Genomic DNA, 18,519 nt, shown 5'->3' with positions numbered 1-18,519 from the left:
TCTTGGAGTATGACTCTAAGACTTGTATTGGAACGAAGTATGACTCATCTTCTTGATTTAACCATTTCAACAATTCAAGATCCCTTCTTCTTAGTCATAAGAATGCACTAAGACTTCCTTAGAGAACTAATTTTAATATGGTTTCTTAATCATTAAGATGATCACAAAATTGATACTAAAGTACTCTCCCATCTTTTCAGATTTGAGGAACTTCTATCCTTCTGCCTAATTTGATTCTTCTTATTCGCTCTGCCATGCATTGGAACCTTTTCCAATGTCTCAGAGTTACACTTAAGCTTGTAAGTATAATCATATTTACTAAGCTTTAGTAAACTATGACGAATAGCCTTATATCTTTTGTGGTGGACTTAATCAGTGCACAAGACTATGTACTCGATCCCTTAGTCCATTACTTGACTCACACATTCACGTGATCAAGTAATCAGTCTTAATTTTCCAATACTTGAAAGTTCTCATTCATCATGCTATAGAACTTGCATGATTCCAAGTCCTGGTCCAATTGAGACTTTGGATGATGAGAGTCTTTCCTTATTTGGTAAATTTAGACATTACCACAAATGAAGGAATCAATTTCATATTTCCACTCTTGCTATTAAAGGAATCATATAAGCAACAATTTTTCCTCAAATGCCATTGTAAGGATATTTTAAAATAAATAAAACCAAAATTTTTCTTTTATTTTAAAACTATGCGGAAAAACTTATCCTTACAATCCATATGAAAACTTGTTGTTATCTATTCCTAAGCAAGATCTCATAACTCCTAAGAAGTAGCTCAAGAATCAAATCTTCAAACTATGCGATAGAAATCCATCTACGCGATCTGATTCAACATATTCTTTCTTTAAGTTTCTTCACTTTTCTTTGATTCTTAAAACATCACCATGTGACCCAGTCACATCATGTATCAGGAATCTCAGAATAGAAACTTAACAAAGTTAGAGTAGTGGACTTTACCTGAAGTAGAGTCAACCTTATTGACTTTAACATCCTTAGGTAAATTTGGCAGCTTCGCAAAAATGACCCTTTCTTTGGCAATATAAACATATGGACCCTTTGATAATGGTACACGGGACTATCACAGACTTAGCTTTTCTCTTTACCATTTGTTCAACCGAGTTGACTATGGCCGATCCCTTTCCATTGGGAAGAGAATGCTTTTTCTGTATTTCCAGTGTCACCATTGTCAATGTCCATAAAGTTTCAGGAAGTTGATCTTAACAATAGATAAGATCATTAAGGGTCTTGTCATAGTCTATTTCATAGGTGTCCCAAAGGAACTCACTATGTGACTTAGAAAGTGATTGAACCACCAACTTTCTCAAGACTTTGACACCCAACTCTCCCGGCTTGTCAATATGTGACTACATCTCCAAGATGTGACCCAACAAGACCTTTACTTGCCAATAGGGCTCGAGTGACTTTAAACTTTTAAAGAACTTGTGGGGTAGGGAGAATAATTGGAGGAGGTGACAGAAGTATGATTTCCATGGGACATCATCTTCATTTAGGAAAGCTTGTTTCAAGAGATTTGGGAAGATCATAAATGTCTAAAATAGACATGTTTTGGGAGATATTCAAGATAGTTGATCTTAAAGTCCCCAATATGAAATATTAAGGCTAGGACCCAACAAACTATTTTATAACTTAGAAGAGGTATGTCGTAATCCAAGCTATAAAACAATTTGAAGGTAGGTGAATGACGATTCACCAATTTCCACCAAGATAAACGAAATGTATTATTAGGTTTTAATTGGATTTGAAATTCCTAGATCTTTTGAGATTCATTGAACTGTTCAATGGCATGTTTCAATCTCGAGTGTGCCCTTCAGGTTTTGTGACTGGGATGCCGAGGATCACAAAACAAGGTGTGAAGTAACCATGCAAATTACTTGGTACCCTTAAGTGTTTATCCCTCAATCGATGTGCCGGTTAACCACACACGCTCCATCGATACTATGATAAACATTAAGTTACCCTTTGCCTACCTTGTTAAATACAAGTTAGTGTGCCGGTTATCCACACACGCTCCACTAACCGACTTAAACAAAGTGCAAAGTGTAATTTCATGGATTAGCACCTTCTTCACATTTTCCTAAGTAACTAAGATTGGGTATTTATAAGAGTTTAGTTACTTAGTATTTATCATTAATACTTTTAATGAAGGGAGAATTATAGTCCTGTCAAACCCGTTCGGCTAACGACCCTCTACCAGTCAAGCAAGCGGTGGGTGAGAGTGGACACCCATTAAGTTGCCATTTTATAGGCAACAACCTTATACCCACCTTATAGACCGGCTTCGTGAATGAGGCGTACTAGCGGTAAGACCGACTTTACTCTTATACATGTATATATTATTAACTTATAATATTATAAAGTATAAGGGTTGAATTTTAACTTTTAAAATTCTAAGGGCTAACTTGGAATTAAAGTATTCATAAGAGAAAACTTTACAAATTCCAAAACTTGAGGGCAAGTTTTGAAACTATTCAAAACTAATTAATTCCATAACTTATGTATTTAAAGTAGTTTTAATCCAAAAACTCTTCAAGTTCCATAACTTGAGGACAAATTATGGAAGACTTTAAACTAATAAAGAATTAACTTTTTCTTTATTTTATAACTTATGGAATTAATTAAGGTTACATTATTATTTTTTTTATATTTATTTAATGAAGAGACTCTTGGTCCTCCATAACTTGAGGACAAATTATGGAGTCATAACTCCAATTAATTAGAACTAGACTCTTCATTTTATTGTAACCTTTGCCAATTTTATGAGTTTTATGAGTCTTTAATGTGACTCTTCATGTAACTTGAGGACAAGTTACACAAACACATTTTATACTCAACTCTTAGATTAAAATGGATTGAAAACAACTATTTCATTCAACTTTTCTATTAATCTAAGAAACTCATAAGAACAAGATAATTCAAATCAAACTTTTTCATGTAATTAGTCTAACCTTTAAACTAATACAAAACATGAATCTATTGACTAGTATCTTTGAAATTGGATTAGCATGAACATTACCACAACAAAAACAAGTTTATAAGTTCAAAAACAACTTAGGGTAATGTTCCTAGTCCATTTCTAGCCAAAAAAACTCGAAAATATGCTGTCTGGGGTCCAACTCGTCGAGTGCATGAACACAACTCGGCGACTCTGTTGGGCTGACATCACCAATTTCGATTTTTCAGCTTCTATTGCAGGTATAACAAGAAAACAAGCCTAGGCTCTGATACCATTGTTGGGTTATGAGCATTCTAACACTCCTAAGTGTACATGCAACCCTAAATACCTTGGATCTATGTTTTCTCTATTATACATGCAAATATGAACATCCAAGGTATTATCCTAATCTAGCCTACAAAACTATCAATATAACAAGATAGAATACATACCTCTTTGATGTAGAATGTCTTCATGAAGCTTGAGTGCCTAGTGCCCCAAGTGTGACACCTAAAATGGTTCACAATCATCAAAACACTTAGAATAACTTGAGAGAGTTCTACACTTCATGAAAATCGGCTAGCCCTTTCTTACTCTCACTAGTGGCCGATTTTGTCAAGAATAATATCTTTATATAGTGTTACAATTAGGGCAAACCCTAATTGTCATGACTTTCCATTTCCTTGGATCCATGGGTTCAGATACACCATGGAGCATCCATGGAGCATCATATGGGTTTTGGCCCAACTAGATAATCCATGGAGCATTAGCCCAGTATACAAGTATGGATGATTTACACAATCAACCCATATATTTAATTAGTCTTCTTTTGACCACTTAATTAATCCTAGATTAATTCTTGATCAATACTAATTAAATAATCTTATTATTCTTATTATTAATATACTAGAACTTATAATATATTAATAACCATAAGTGTCTTATTTCTCTCATTATAGTCTATCCAAGTGCATGATGGTATGCAACCCAAATGGACCATGCCGGGTCGGGTCAAGTCTTACCAATTATAGTTATGGACTTAGACATTAATCCAATAGTAGTTACTCTTGGCTGAGTTTTCCTATACAACAGCCATCATTCGAGTATTGGTATGCCACCCTTTGAGCTGGATTATAGGAGGAGGTGTCGGACCCCCATTTGCTGGGAAGAGGTGGTGCATGGACCCGAGAGTCCTTGGGAGCAGATTCAGAGCATGTACGATACATGGAGTACGGTTACTCTACGAGGGATAGTGTAGAGTGGGGTGTGAACACCGTGGCACTTGTATGAAGTGGCAAGGTTAACAAGTAGATTTCCTTGGGTAAGGAAAGAGAAAGGTAGGTAACTTCAGGAGGAGTGTTGGTTCACGGAAGTGAAGGTAGTAATGAAAATGGATGATTAAGAGTAGGGTGGTTGAACACTGTGTTTGTGCCAGTGGTATGAAGTGCATCCGAGTTTGGTGTTTGTTGAGGTTGCGGAAGAATCTCCGGTGGTTTAGAACCAGAGGAGTTCGGAAGAAATGCAAGGATAGAGCCTTGCAATTAAGTATGGTTGTGATTAGAAGGTTATGTATATAGTGGTAATTCATACTGGGGATGTTTGATGGTATCGTCAGTATGTCGGGTTTTTCCAACCCGAGGATGTAGAACAGGCTCAGCATGTGTATGTGATTGCAGAAGAGAGCTCAGGAGAGAGTTTTTCAGGAGCTGAAGGATGGGTCGCCCTGTCAGAACAGAAAGAAAAGAGTTGGATTCAGATTAAAAGCGAGATGATTCCCGGGAGTGAATTCAATAAAGGTTATGCTAATCAAGGAAAGGGATAGCATTTTGGCACCGGGTCAGGACCCGGTGGTCCGGGGTGATGTCTAGCCGTGTAAGGGTCAAGCGATCGTTGTGATTTGGAGCGAGTGAAGTATCATGGAGTGGTAGTTGGTTGATAAGTGTGGGTATCATAGGATGAGGCGGTGGTCAGGACACCACAGGGGAAGAGTTAGGTTGTGGGTTTCGGTGGTAGTGTTTTGAGGAACCTGGTTTGGCTAATGCCAGGTGGTGCGTTGCGAGAGCAGTTTCTGGAGTTGGGTTGCCACAGGCTTCGAGGATGAAGCCTAATTTAAGTGGGGGAGAATTGTAACATCCCGAGTTTAGGGGTGAAAAGTTCAGGGTTTAAAGTGAAAATGTGAATGATCAACTCAGCGAGTCCATGTGTTTAGACTCGGCGAGTAGGGTTGTGATTCTGGTCGCGTGTGTAGTGGCTAACTCGGCGAGTCGGTGGCTGGACTCGGCGAGTTGGTGCTGTGTGGAGAAAACCCTAATCCCAGGGATTTGGCCCTATATAAAGAACATAATACCCTCTCCCTAGCCTCTTTGCTCTCCCTTGAAGTCCAGAAACCCTAATATTCGTTGTGAGAGAATTAGAGAACATTTGGATCTTGAAGGAGTGTTTGTTGAAGAGATTTGAAGATTAAGTGGCTTGGAGCAAGGGGATTTTCAAGGTTTTGACTTATTCTTCTGTTGGAGTCTTCTTTTGAGGTAATGATTCGTTGCTTGAGCTATTATCCATCTAGATCTATCATTTGTGGAATTTTTGGGTGTATATCTAGTGCTATCTTGAGTTGGAGGTTAGATCTGAGATTGCTACCTCAGATCTAGAATAGTGATGATCCAAAAGAGCATAAAGTCCCTGTTCAAGAGCTGTTGATGAAGTCTTTTAGCCCCAAACCTTAGCCCGAAGAGTGTATTATGCTTAGATCTCCTTGGATTCACGTAAAGTTTGCCACTCTATGTGATGGATGCCTTGTATAAGAGTAGATCTATGGATTGGAGACCCTACATGGCTTGGGAAGCCTCTGTATGGGTTAAGAGCTAGTGGTACTCGGCGAGTCACATGATTGTACTCGACGAGTTGCATGAAGATAGGAAGAAACTCGACGAGTTGGAAGAAACACTCGGTGAGTTGGTTGAAGATAGCCTTGGACTCGATGAGTCTGGTTTTGAGGTCCTAACCTTTTCTGGTTAAGCTGAGAATCGGTGAGTCAAGGGATGACTCAGTGAGTTGAGTACGGTTTGACTTAGAGTTATGGGAATCAGCGAGTCTTGGGGCGACTCGGCGAGTTGAATCGTGTTATGGGAGTTTCAGAGCATGGGGAGTCGATGAGTCAGCGGGTTGACTCGGCGAGTAGAGTTAGTCAGGATGGTTGACTGAGGACTTTGACTTTGACCAAAAGTTGTCCAGTTGACTTCCTGGGGTATTTTGGTTGCTATTGGTATTTATTGGTTTCGGTGATTCAGTGGTGGAGTTCGTGATGCTGGTCGGAGCAGCGTGATCTTGTTCTTCAGTCGGCAGTAGCAGGTGAGTCTTCTCACTATACTTTACCTAGAGTGGTAAAAGAGTTATGTGACAAAGTTATTGTATGCTATCTATGCTGTAACAGCTCAAATTTTCAAATAAAATTTTCATTTAAATTAAAACATCATTATTCGTCAAAGGAGTTTATTCCAAGTTTATTGCAAACGTATAAATAATAAATCCTCAAGATCTTCATCGATGGCAGTGTGTACGTGTCACGCCGACGCCTTCCCACGGTCATCGCTAGTACCTGAAAAACATAAACACAACTAGTAAGCATAAATGCTTAGTGAGTTCCCCAGTATACGACTTACCCACATACGCCTTCCGGCCCGGACCTTTCGGTCCACATAACATTGCCTTCCGGCCCGTAACACAATCGCCTTCCGGCCCATAACATATCGCCTTCCGGCCCGTATTAAATTGCCTTCCGGCGCATAGTATTTTGCCTTCCGGCCCATAATAGTATAAAACATAACACATGTAACATATCACACATAACACATAAGTCATACATCATACCGTTCTTTCTATCACATAAAGTCTCGCCTTCCGGCCCGTATAAGCATACATCACATATAAGCATACATCACATATAAAGCATCTACCTCTCTAGACATAGCATAAATATAACACATACGACCTTCCGGTCACGCAGTCAAACCCTTCCGGGTGAAGTATAGTGAGAAGACTCACCTCGTATTATGCAAGCTATAAACCCTTCGAGCTACTCGCACTCGATCCACTAATCTGCAGGTTCCCTATAATACCACATACCTTTATTAATGATCTTATCGAACAAGACAACTGACCCTACTAAATTACATACAGGTCAACGGTCAACTTGACCGGACTCGTCGAGTGCAAAGGCAACTCGGCGAGTCTAGACACCCCGACTCTACTCGCCGAGTCTAAAGAACGACTCGACGAGTTCCAGTAGATCTTCAAGATACTCGCCGAGTCTGAAGAACAACTCGGCGAGTCCTAGTGAATCTTCAAGCTACTCGCCGAGTCTGATCATTGGACTCGGCGAGTCCTCGCCATGCAGCCAATCCGCTGCCTCCTGTATCTCGCATGATTCCGTAGTATATAGATATGGGGCTTCCTGGACTTTCACATATACTATTACAGTGGTTTAAACACTTGTAACAACACTATAATCTACCAATTCCTTAAATGGGTTTCCTAACCCTAAATTCGCATACAACGTAAAAGCTACAGATTATGATCCGAAGATTACCTGGAAACGTGTTCCCTGTGTCCCCAACCTTCAGAACTCGACCCCTTGAACCTCCTTTGATCACCACCTTGCTTCTCCTTGTCTAACCACTTCTTCAAGCTTCCACTAGCCCTCCCCCTTGCTCCAGATGCCCACAGACTCCTAAGATATCTTCAATCGGCCAAAAGACGAGACATGACGGCCCTAAAGTCATTATATACGATTCAGAATCAAAACGGCTAGGGTTTCAGCCGAACAGCGTCGACTCGCCGAGTCCCTATTGGACTCGTCGAGTCCAGTCGCGAATCTGTGACCAAGACCGTGGTCCTACTCGGCGAGTCAGGCACCAACTCGCCAAGTCCCCTCCTAAATGTGCCCCAAAAATAATTTAAAGAAATACCTGAAATTCCGGGCTGTTACAACTCTCCCCCACTAGAACTAGACTTCGCCCTCGAAGTCTCATTCTGCGAATAACTCCGGATGTTGCTCCCGCATTTCTCTTTCCGGCTCCCAAGTCATCTCCGATCCCTTCCGATGTTGCCACTGAACCAACACCAAAGGTATCTCCTTGTTCCGTAGAACTTTGATCTTCCGATCCCTGATAGCTACTGGTCTCTCGGCGTAATTCAGGCTCGCATCCACCTGAATATCTTCTAACGGAACCACTGCCGCTTCATCGGCTATACACTTCCTCAACTGTGATACGTGAAAGGTATTGTGAATCTGACTCAGCTCCGCTGGCAACTCCAACCGATAAGCTACCCGACCTACCCTTGCAATTACCCGGAATGGGCCTATGAACCGGGGCCCCAATTTGCCCCTCTTCCTGAACCGAATCACCCCTTTCCAAGGAGAAACCTTTAGAAGAACGAAGTCGCCGACCTGGAATTCGAGCTCGGACCGGCGTCTGTCCGCATAACTCTTCTGTCGGCTCTGGGCGGTCAATAACCTCTGCCTCACCCGTTGAATCTGTTCAGTCGTCTGAAGTACGATCTCTGTACTGCCCATCACTCTCTGTCCCACTTCTCCCCAGCAAATGGGAGTCCGACACCTCCTACCATACAACAACTCAAAAGGTGGCATACCAATGCTCGAATGATGGCTGTTGTTGTAGGAAAACTCAGCCAACGGCAGATGCGCATCCCAGCTACCCCCGAAGTCTAACATACACGCTCTAAGCATGTCTTCCAATGTCTGAATCGTCCGCTCGCTCTGACCGTCGGTCTGGGGATGGTATGCGGTACTAAAATGCAGTTTAGTACCCAACTCCTCATGGAATTTCTTCCAGAACCTGGAAGTGAAACGTACATCGCGGTCCGAAACAATCGAGGTCGGCACTCCATGCCGAGATACTATCTCTCTCACGTATAACTCTGCCAACTTCTCTGCTGATGAACTTTCGCTAATGGCAAGGAAGTGTGCACTCTTTGTTAGCCTATCCACAATCACCCAAATCGCATCGACTCCCCTGGCAGTTTTCGGCAATTTGGTGATGAAATCCATCGTGATCTGATCCCACTTCCACTCAGGAATCTCCATGGGTTGCAATTTACCGTGCGGTCTCTGGTGCTCGGCCTTAACCCTACGGCAGGTCAAACACCTCTCAACTAACCAGGCAACGTCTCTCTTCATGCAAGGCCACCAGTACTCCTTTCTCAAATCCAAATACATTTTCGTAGCACCGGGATGGATCGAGAATTTCGATCTGTGTGCCTCCTCCATCAAAGTAACACGCGTACCGCCCACGAATGGTACCCAGATCCGACCCTGAAATGTCAGAAGTCCCCGCCCATCCGTAACGAACTCTGAAATCAACCCGACAACCCGCTCCTGTTTCTGCATCCCAGACTTCACAACCTCGGCCCGTGCCCCACGAATAGCATCTAATACCGGAGTCATCACCGTCAATCTGAAACATACGTCCCGCAATGGAGTACTCTCCGCCCTACGACTCAATGCATCAGCTACCACATTAGCCTTGCCTGGGTGGTATAGGATCTCACAGTCATAATCCTTAACCACGTCTAACCATCTCCTCTGATGCATGTTTAGGTTGGGTTGATCCATCAAATACTTCAAACTCTTATGGTCCGTGTATATGGTACAACGAACCCCGTACAGGTAGTGACGCCAAATTTTGAGGGCGAACACTACTGCCCCTAACTCTAAGTCATGCGTGGGATATCTCGCTTCGTGAGGCTTCAGCTGCCTCGATGCATAGGCTATCACATGGCCCCTCTGCATCAACACTGCACCCAGTCCTGAAATCGATGCGTCACAATATACGACAAAGTCCTCCATCCCCTCCGGAAGAGCTAATACTGGTGCTTCGCACAGTCTCTGACGAAGTGTCTCGAAGGAAGTCTGCTGCTCGGGTCCCCATGAAAATGTAACACCCTTTCGGTTCAATTTGGTAAGTGGCACCGCAATCTTGGAGAAGTCCCTAATGAACCTTCGATAGTACCCCGCCAACCCAAGGAAACTCCTGATCTCCGTAGGTGACTTCGGTGCCTCCCAACTCATCACCGCTTCCACCTTGGCCGGATCGACCAATATCCCTGCCTGATTTACAACGTGCCCCAGAAATTGAACTTCCCGCAACCAGAAGTCACATTTGGAGAATTTTGCATATAGCTTCTCCGACCTCAGTACCTCAAGGACCTCCCTCAAATGTCCCTCATGCTGCTCCCTAGACCGCGAATACACCAGAATGTCATCGATGAATACAAACACAGACCGATCCAGCATCGGCCTGCATACCCTGTTCATGAGATCCATGAACACCACTGGGGCATTGGTGAGCCCAAAAGGCATCACCACGAACTCGTAATGCCCATACCGCGTCCTAAAGGCTGTCTTCTGGACGTCCTCATCCCGCACTCTTACCTGATGGTACCCTGATCTCAAATCAATCTTGGAAAACCAAGATGCCCCTTGCAACTGATCGAATAGATCGTCGATCCTTGGTAACGGATAGCGGTTCTTGACTGTCACCTTGTTCAGCTCCCGGTAATCGATACACATCCGGTGTGAACCATCCTTCTTCTTGACGAACAGAATCGGTGCTCCCCACGGCGAGCTACTCGGCCGAATAAATCCCTTCCCCAACAACTCTTGAAGTTGCGAGGACAATTCTTGCATCTCTGGAGGTGCAAGACGATAATGCACCTTCGCAATAGGCGCAGCCCCTGGAACTAGATCGATACCAAACTCTACTTGCCTCGCAGGAGGTACTCCCGGAAAATCCTCGGGAAAAACATCTGGAAACTCGCGTACCACTGGAACCTCCTTCAGTGTCTTCGGTCTCTCGGAACTCTCCCGCGTATCCATCACATACGCCACAAAACCGTTACATCCCCGCTGTAGGCATTGCCTCGCCCTAGCGGCCGAACAAAAAGCTGATCCCGAACGGGTACCCTCGCCGTATACCGTAAGAACTCCCCCACTAGGGTCTCGTATAATCACCAGCTGACGCTCGCAGTCGATAACAGCGCTGAATCGGCTCAACCAGTCCATGCCTACGATGACACAGACATCCCCCATCGCAATAGGAATGAGGTCAATCGGAAACGCGACCCCGAAGATCTCTAGCACACATCCCCGAAGAACCTCCGTAGCACAAATCACCCTCTCAGCCGCAATAGAAACGCTCAAAGGCCGACTTAACGGCTCACGACTAATGCCGATGTGCTGACTAAAAGCTAACGATACAAACGATCTACTCGCACCCGAATCAAATAACACTAGAGCAGGCATAGAGTTCACAAGGAAAGTACCTACACATACATTAACATAAGCATAGCATTTCGACCTTTAAGTAAATACGTGAATGATAACATACCTGCCACAACATCGGGCGCAGCGCGGACCTCCTCCGCAGTCAGCTGAAAGGCTCTCCCACGAGCCCTCGGGGCCTCGACCTTCGCCGGTCGGGTCTCAGTAGTCCGGGTAGTAGGTGTAGCTCCCTGACGAAGTTGCGGACACTCGGCCTTCCGATGGCCTATCTGGTTGCAGTGAAAGCAAACCATAAACCCCTTAGGGCAATCCCTGGCAATATGTCCCTCCTTGCCACACTTGTAGCAACCACCAGCTCGACACACCCCCTCGTGACTCTTGCCGCACTTCGCGCAAGTGCGACCCTTCGGACCTCCCATCCTCGAATCAGCGAACTTAGTCCGCTTGGCTGCCGGCTGAGACTGAGCTGGCCGTCGATCCACCTGCCGAGACTCAGCCTCCTCCCTCGCTTGAGTCTCCAACTCGATCTCGCGCTTCCTGGCGTTCGCCTGAAGCTCAGTGAAAGTACGATAGGTGGAGTTTGACACAAGCTCCCGGATCTCCCTCTTCAAAACACCCAAATACCAGCTCATCCGCGACTGTTCCGTAGATACCAGCTCGCAGAACATTGCCCTCTCATGAAACTTCCGTGTGATCACTGCCACAGAATCAGTACCCTGCTTAAGGGTCAAGAACTCCTGAATCAATCGCTCCCTCTCCACCGGGGGAACGTACTCGTCCCTGAACATCTCCGTAAACCTCTCCCATGTCACCGCCGAGATCTCTGCCTGAGTGAAGTTCGCCGTCACGAACTTCCACCAATCCTTCGCTCCCAGACGGAGCTGGTTCAAGGCGAACCGTACCCTCAAGTGCTCCGGGCATGAGCAAGTATAGAAGCACCCCTCGATGTCGGCAATCCACCTCATAGCTGCAATCGGATCCTGCGTCCCATCAAATTCAGGGGGTTTCGTGTTGCTGAATTCCCTGAATAGTAATGAATCACCCCCTTGCGGCCTAGTAGCAGCCACAGCTGCGGTAGCGGCAGCAACTGCAGCTTCAGTAAGTGCGGCGTACCGCTCCTCAAACTCCTCCATCAGCGTGGTCTTAATAGACCCAAACATCTCCGGGATCTCAGCCCGGACCGCCGCAGCTACCTCTTCCTGAATAATCTGACGGATCTCCTCGTCACTCGCACCGCTCGAACTCGCCCCAATGCGTGTGATGACCATGATGTCTCTGAAATACAACATAAAATCATCAGAGACTCCACCAAGTACAATGGTACTCGGTACGCGCCCTACTCAGTTCTCCGATTTCCAGGGATTCTTACTTGGGTCTTCCACTGATCCGGTGTCTTCGGTAGTACGGGCCCAATACTACCGACCACACCGTATCAGTATTCGTTCCAAGTCTTCCTCCCCAAATCCCGAATAATGAGTACTCTACCTCTAGTATGCACTATCTACTTGTATGTTACCAAACATCCCATATAAGCAATCTCCCTAGACAAGGCATCACAAAACAGGCCATTCTAGTCCTATCATGTATACCTAGTCTTCTAGCATGCATAACAATTCATAATTCAGTGCATAATATAACATTGTAAGGTATTCTGGGGATCTTTACCGTTCGGGCGCTGGCTGATCGTACACACTGCTCCATCCTTGTTTTACCGCCTTACCATTTATGAAATGTTGTGTCCTTATTATTTAAAAAAAAGGTTTTTCCTCAAATCCCCGGTCTGAGTTCAGTTGCAGCCGAAAGTACACCCGAATCCCTCAAACCAAGGCTCTGATACCAATTGTAACAGCTCAAATTTTCAAATAAAATTTTCATTTAAATTAAAACATCATTATTCGTCAAAGGAGTTTATTCCAAGTTTATTGCAAACGTATAAATAATAAATCCTCAAGATCTTCATCGATGGCAGTGTGTACGTGTCACGCCGACGCCTTCCCACGGTCATCGCTAGTACCTGAAAAACATAAACACAACTAGTAAGCATAAATGCTTAGTGAGTTCCCCAGTATACGACTTACCCACATACGCCTTCCGGCCCGGACCTTTCGGTCCACATAACATTGCCTTCCGGCCCGTAACACAATCGCCTTCCGGCCCATAACATATCGCCTTCCGGCCCGTATTAAATTGCCTTCCGGCGCATAGTATTTTGCCTTCCGGCCCATAATAGTATAAAACATAACACATGTAACATATCACACATAACACATAAGTCATACATCATACCGTTCTTTCTATCACATAAAGTCTCGCCTTCCGGCCCGTATAAGCATACATCACATATAAGCATACATCACATATAAAGCATCTACCTCTCTAGACATAGCATAAATATAACACATACGACCTTCCGGTCACGCAGTCAAACCCTTCCGGGTGAAGTATAGTGAGAAGACTCACCTCGTATTATGCAAGCTATAAACCCTTCGAGCTACTCGCACTCGATCCACTAATCTGCAGGTTCCCTATAATACCACATACCTTTATTAATGATCTTATCGAACAAGACAACTGACCCTACTAAATTACATACAGGTCAACGGTCAACTTGACCGGACTCGTCGAGTGCAAAGGCAACTCGGCGAGTCTAGACACCCCGACTCTACTCGCCGAGTCTAAAGAACGACTCGACGAGTTCCAGTAGATCTTCAAGATACTCGCCGAGTCTGAAGAACAACTCGGCGAGTCCTAGTGAATCTTCAAGCTACTCGCCGAGTCTGATCATTGGACTCGGCGAGTCCTCGCCATGCAGCCAATCCGCTGCCTCCTGTATCTCGCATGATTCCGTAGTATATAGATATGGGGCTTCCTGGACTTTCACATATACTATTACAGTGGTTTAAACACTTGTAACAACACTATAATCTACCAATTCCTTAAATGGGTTTCCTAACCCTAAATTCGCATACAACGTAAAAGCTACAGATTATGATCCGAAGATTACCTGGAAACGTGTTCCCTGTGTCCCCAACCTTCAGAACTCGACCCCTTGAACCTCCTTTGATCACCACCTTGCTTCTCCTTGTCTAACCACTTCTTCAAGCTTCCACTAGCCCTCCCCCTTGCTCCAGATGCCCACAGACTCCTAAGATATCTTCAATCGGCCAAAAGACGAGACATGACGGCCCTAAAGTCATTATATACGATTCAGAATCAAAACGGCTAGGGTTTCAGCCGAACAGCGTCGACTCGCCGAGTCCCTATTGGACTCGTCGAGTCCAGTCGCGAATCTGTGACCAAGATCGTGGTCCTACTCGGCGAGTCAGGCACCAACTCGCCGAGTCCCCTCCTAAATGTGCCCCAAAAATAATTTAAAGAAATACCTGAAATTCCGGGCTGTTACATATGCTATGTGTGGCACCATAGTATTTCTATGTGATTTATGCTATGTGTATATTAGAGTTAGGATCGGAAGGTCCACAGAGCTAGGATCGGAGGATCTACAGAGTTAGGTTTAGAGTTATGTGCCAGTGTAATTGTATGCTATTTATTTTCTGAGATTTATTGTGATATGTGATATGCATGATTCTGACTTATCAGAGTTAGGACCTTTGGGTCCATAGAGTTAGGACAGAGGGTCCACAGAGAGTTGGGATTGGAGGGTTCCACTGAGACACACATACCAGAGGGTCAGCAGAGTTATAGCCTTGAGTGGCTAATATGTGTTAGAGTGATATTTTGGGGAACTCACTAAGCTTCGTGCTTACAGTGTTTTGTGTTATGTGTTTTAGGTTTCTTAGGTTCACGGGACGGCACCGGCTCGATTGTACACACCTGGGGAAGCGGTTGTTTGTGGATCCTGGTTTATTAATTGATTGATCAAAAGAGTTATGTATTGTAAATTAAACAAATGGGATTTTTATGAAAAGCGTTAAAGAGATAAACTATTTTAATTTTCAAAAAAAATTGTTTGAAAAATTACGGTGTTACACTTTGTTGAATTCTTGGGCAATGGCTTCCCGTGAAAAAAGTTCTAGAATTGGGACCTCACATATGGGTAGTCAAGAGACAAGTGATGAACAAGACCAACCTTCAATGGAAAAACCCTATGAAGTTGGTCTTATTTTTGAGTCCAATCAACAGGAGATTTTGTATGCAAGCCTTATTCGAAGGGTAAAAGGGGCACAAAAATTTATGGACATCCAATCCCTTAAGGACCTTCATATCCATAAAGGTGCCCATAAGCTCTTGAAGAACATTGGTTGGGAAGGTTTATTGAATCTCCATGTTATAAGTTATCAAACACCCATGTTGTAATTCTTGTCATCAATCACCTTTGATTACCAAACACATATCCTTACTTTCCTATTGCTCAATCAATCCTATAAGATTCATGCTGACATCCTTTGTGATATTGTTGGTGCTCCAAAGGCGAAAAGGGATGTGTATACAACAAAGGGCAGAGAAAATTGTTATATTTGAGCAAAGCTACAAAAGATTTTGGAGAAACATATCTTGTGAACACGAGTTTCAGTCAGGCACCGCAAAGGCTTCCAATATCATTCATCCGGTTCTTAAGGTCACCCACCGGATCATTGCTTCTCTCCTGTTTCCTCAAGAAGAGATTAGCAATGCAAATAAAAAAGAGTTGGAAGTCTTATGGTGAATGATTAACAAGCCCGAGGAAGTTCCTCACTTCAGGTGTTGGGTAATTTAGAAAATGCTCAGAAACTCCATGAGCAATGGTGGCCAACTTCATTGTGGAGGCATGGTTTCTCTTATAGCTGAACATCTTGGCCTCCATTTACCCAACAATCCGACCGGTATAATTCTGGGTCGTACTCATTTATCACTTGATGTTATGGAGACTATGCACCTCTTTCACCGCAATCCCAATGTGGATGTTCATTGGACCGTTGATGGTAAAGAGTATCTACGCATTGATAGCCGAAATAAGAAGATACGCCCTTTGGCCAATGACATCCCTTCTACAAATTGGCATGTCCAGTCCAACTTGGATGTTACTGCAACCCGTAGACCTCCAACCACCATTCCTAATCCTCCCGCTCCAGATGCAACTACGGGTGCTTCCAGCTCATCTCACCCTATTCCTTTTCCTGAACACAACCTTTACATGGGTGAATTTGCATGCTTAGACCACTATTACACGAGATTACAGTAGGAGGTAGGAGAGATTATGACAACCAAAAAATTTCTATCCTGTACATCCATTCAATTCAATCACAATCATACTTGTTTCTGCTATCTTTTAGCATTGCTTAGGGTCTGTTTGAGTGTTCTAAGCCTATTACATTCAAGGAATTAGTGTTAGGAAGTATCTGCTAGAGTTCATGGTGCAACATTCAAGCCGGAAAACTTCAAGTCTTGGAGTTTACGACCGTAAACTAGTGATTACATCCGTAATCTCTTAGCTGGCTGTAAACTCCTCCCATATACATGATATTCCTTCATTTTTCACCACTTCTCACCCTTCCAACTCAAGAAACTTGATTCTCTCTCAACTATCATCAAGAGTTTTCATCTTGATCTTAAAATAAGTAAGTGTTTCTTCCATTTGTTGTTGATACCTTGCTTAAATCTAGTGAAACCCTATGATTTCATTCATGATTTCATCTCTTTTGGGTAGGTCTTCAAATCTTCATCACTTACACCAAGAACACCAAGAACACATACTAGTTCCTGGACTGTGAACACCTCCTTCAAGCTTCAAAACGTAAGTATCTTTCCATATACTAGTTATCCTATAGAAGCTCTTAATATACACCCTTGAAAACAACCATTTCCCAAGAACAATGAGAGTTTACGGCCGTGAGCATCTCCCTTGGCCGTAAACCCTCCTCAAGATTTTCATTCACTACTAGAAAAAAGGCCTTTTACGATGCGCAAAACACGACGCTCTTTGATTTATGTTACGCATTAGAGAGCGACATTAAAAAAGTGTCATCTCTTCAAAAAATTTAAGGATTTAGGTCGCGCATTACTGAGTGCCCTTAAATTAGTGTCTCATGTAAAAATATTAAAAACACGGAGGACACCTATAATAAAAAGGGCGTCCTCTACAAATGTCGCTTTATAATTTTAAAAAACGCGCGTTTCTGGGACTCAGGGGGAAACTAAATCCCCCAAAATTTTGAACACCCGCTTCCTCTTCCTCTCTACTCTCTACACCCGCCAAATCGACTTCATTCTCTCCCTTCTTTCTCTCTGCAAACCCCTTCTTCTCCGATCGACTTTCACTTCCTTCTATGTGCAAACCCTAATCAAACATAACACATTTGAAATAGTAATATCTTCTTTCATTTTCTCCCCTGCTACTCTCTGTAAAACCTAGCAACCGCCACCACTAGAAACATGGAAAATCCCCCAAAATTTTGAAGTACCCCGCTCACTCCTCTTCACCTCTACCCTACTCCATCTACAATGACTCCCCACGTTTACAAACCCTAGTCTAGTTGCGCTTCTAGCCTTGGTCCTATTTCTTCATCCATTCAGCAAATTAGGGGAACACGACTTCTCATTCATCCCTCAACTTCATCTTCTCAATCAAGAAAAAAGGATTCTGGTTTTTTTCGTGCATCTCCATCATCTTGGTGGCGATAAACTCTCTAAGGTTCGTTAATAGTAACCCATTCCCGATTTTTTCTCCCAAATATGGTAAAGTTGTTCGTTTAATTGAAGTTTCCTTTCTTCAACAAAAATTGTGTTTAACTACGGCCGACAACTACGATCTCCTATTTCTCCCCGGAATGGGAGGTGTTACTATGCTATGAAAAGGACGCTTCTACCATCTCCTATTTCTTCAACAAAAAAGTTTATGATGGCGGAGTCGACAACTACGGCCGCCACGACTACTACTGTGAGTATGTTTTTTCTGATTTTTCATTATATTGATTAAATTTCAGTTTAAAATTTGTGTTAAATTACTTGATTTTTGTCTTTAAAATGTTGAGAGTGATGAATCTGTTTGGTTTTATTTTTGAACAGAAGAACTTTATTTCTTCATCCCCTGTAGATCATCTCAAAAATCTCTACCCCTCTCTTAATGTTATTTTGTTGAACCTTAGTTTGATGTTTTATTTTATATTTTACAATGAATCGATGCTTAAAGTATGTGATTTTGGCATTTGTTTTCGATGGTTATAAATGTACAATTAAAGTAAATGGGTCAGAAAAAAGAGAGCATATATGCACTCCAAGTGATCGATAAAATGCTTGAAAGAGCAATC

The sequence above is a fragment of the Lactuca saligna genome, chromosome 1, assembly GCF_052625555.1.
Source record: "Lactuca saligna cultivar CGN05327 chromosome 1, ASM5262555v1, whole genome shotgun sequence".
Classification (NCBI taxonomy): domain Eukaryota; kingdom Viridiplantae; phylum Streptophyta; class Magnoliopsida; order Asterales; family Asteraceae; genus Lactuca; species Lactuca saligna.
This window is presented reverse-complemented; position numbering follows the sequence as displayed.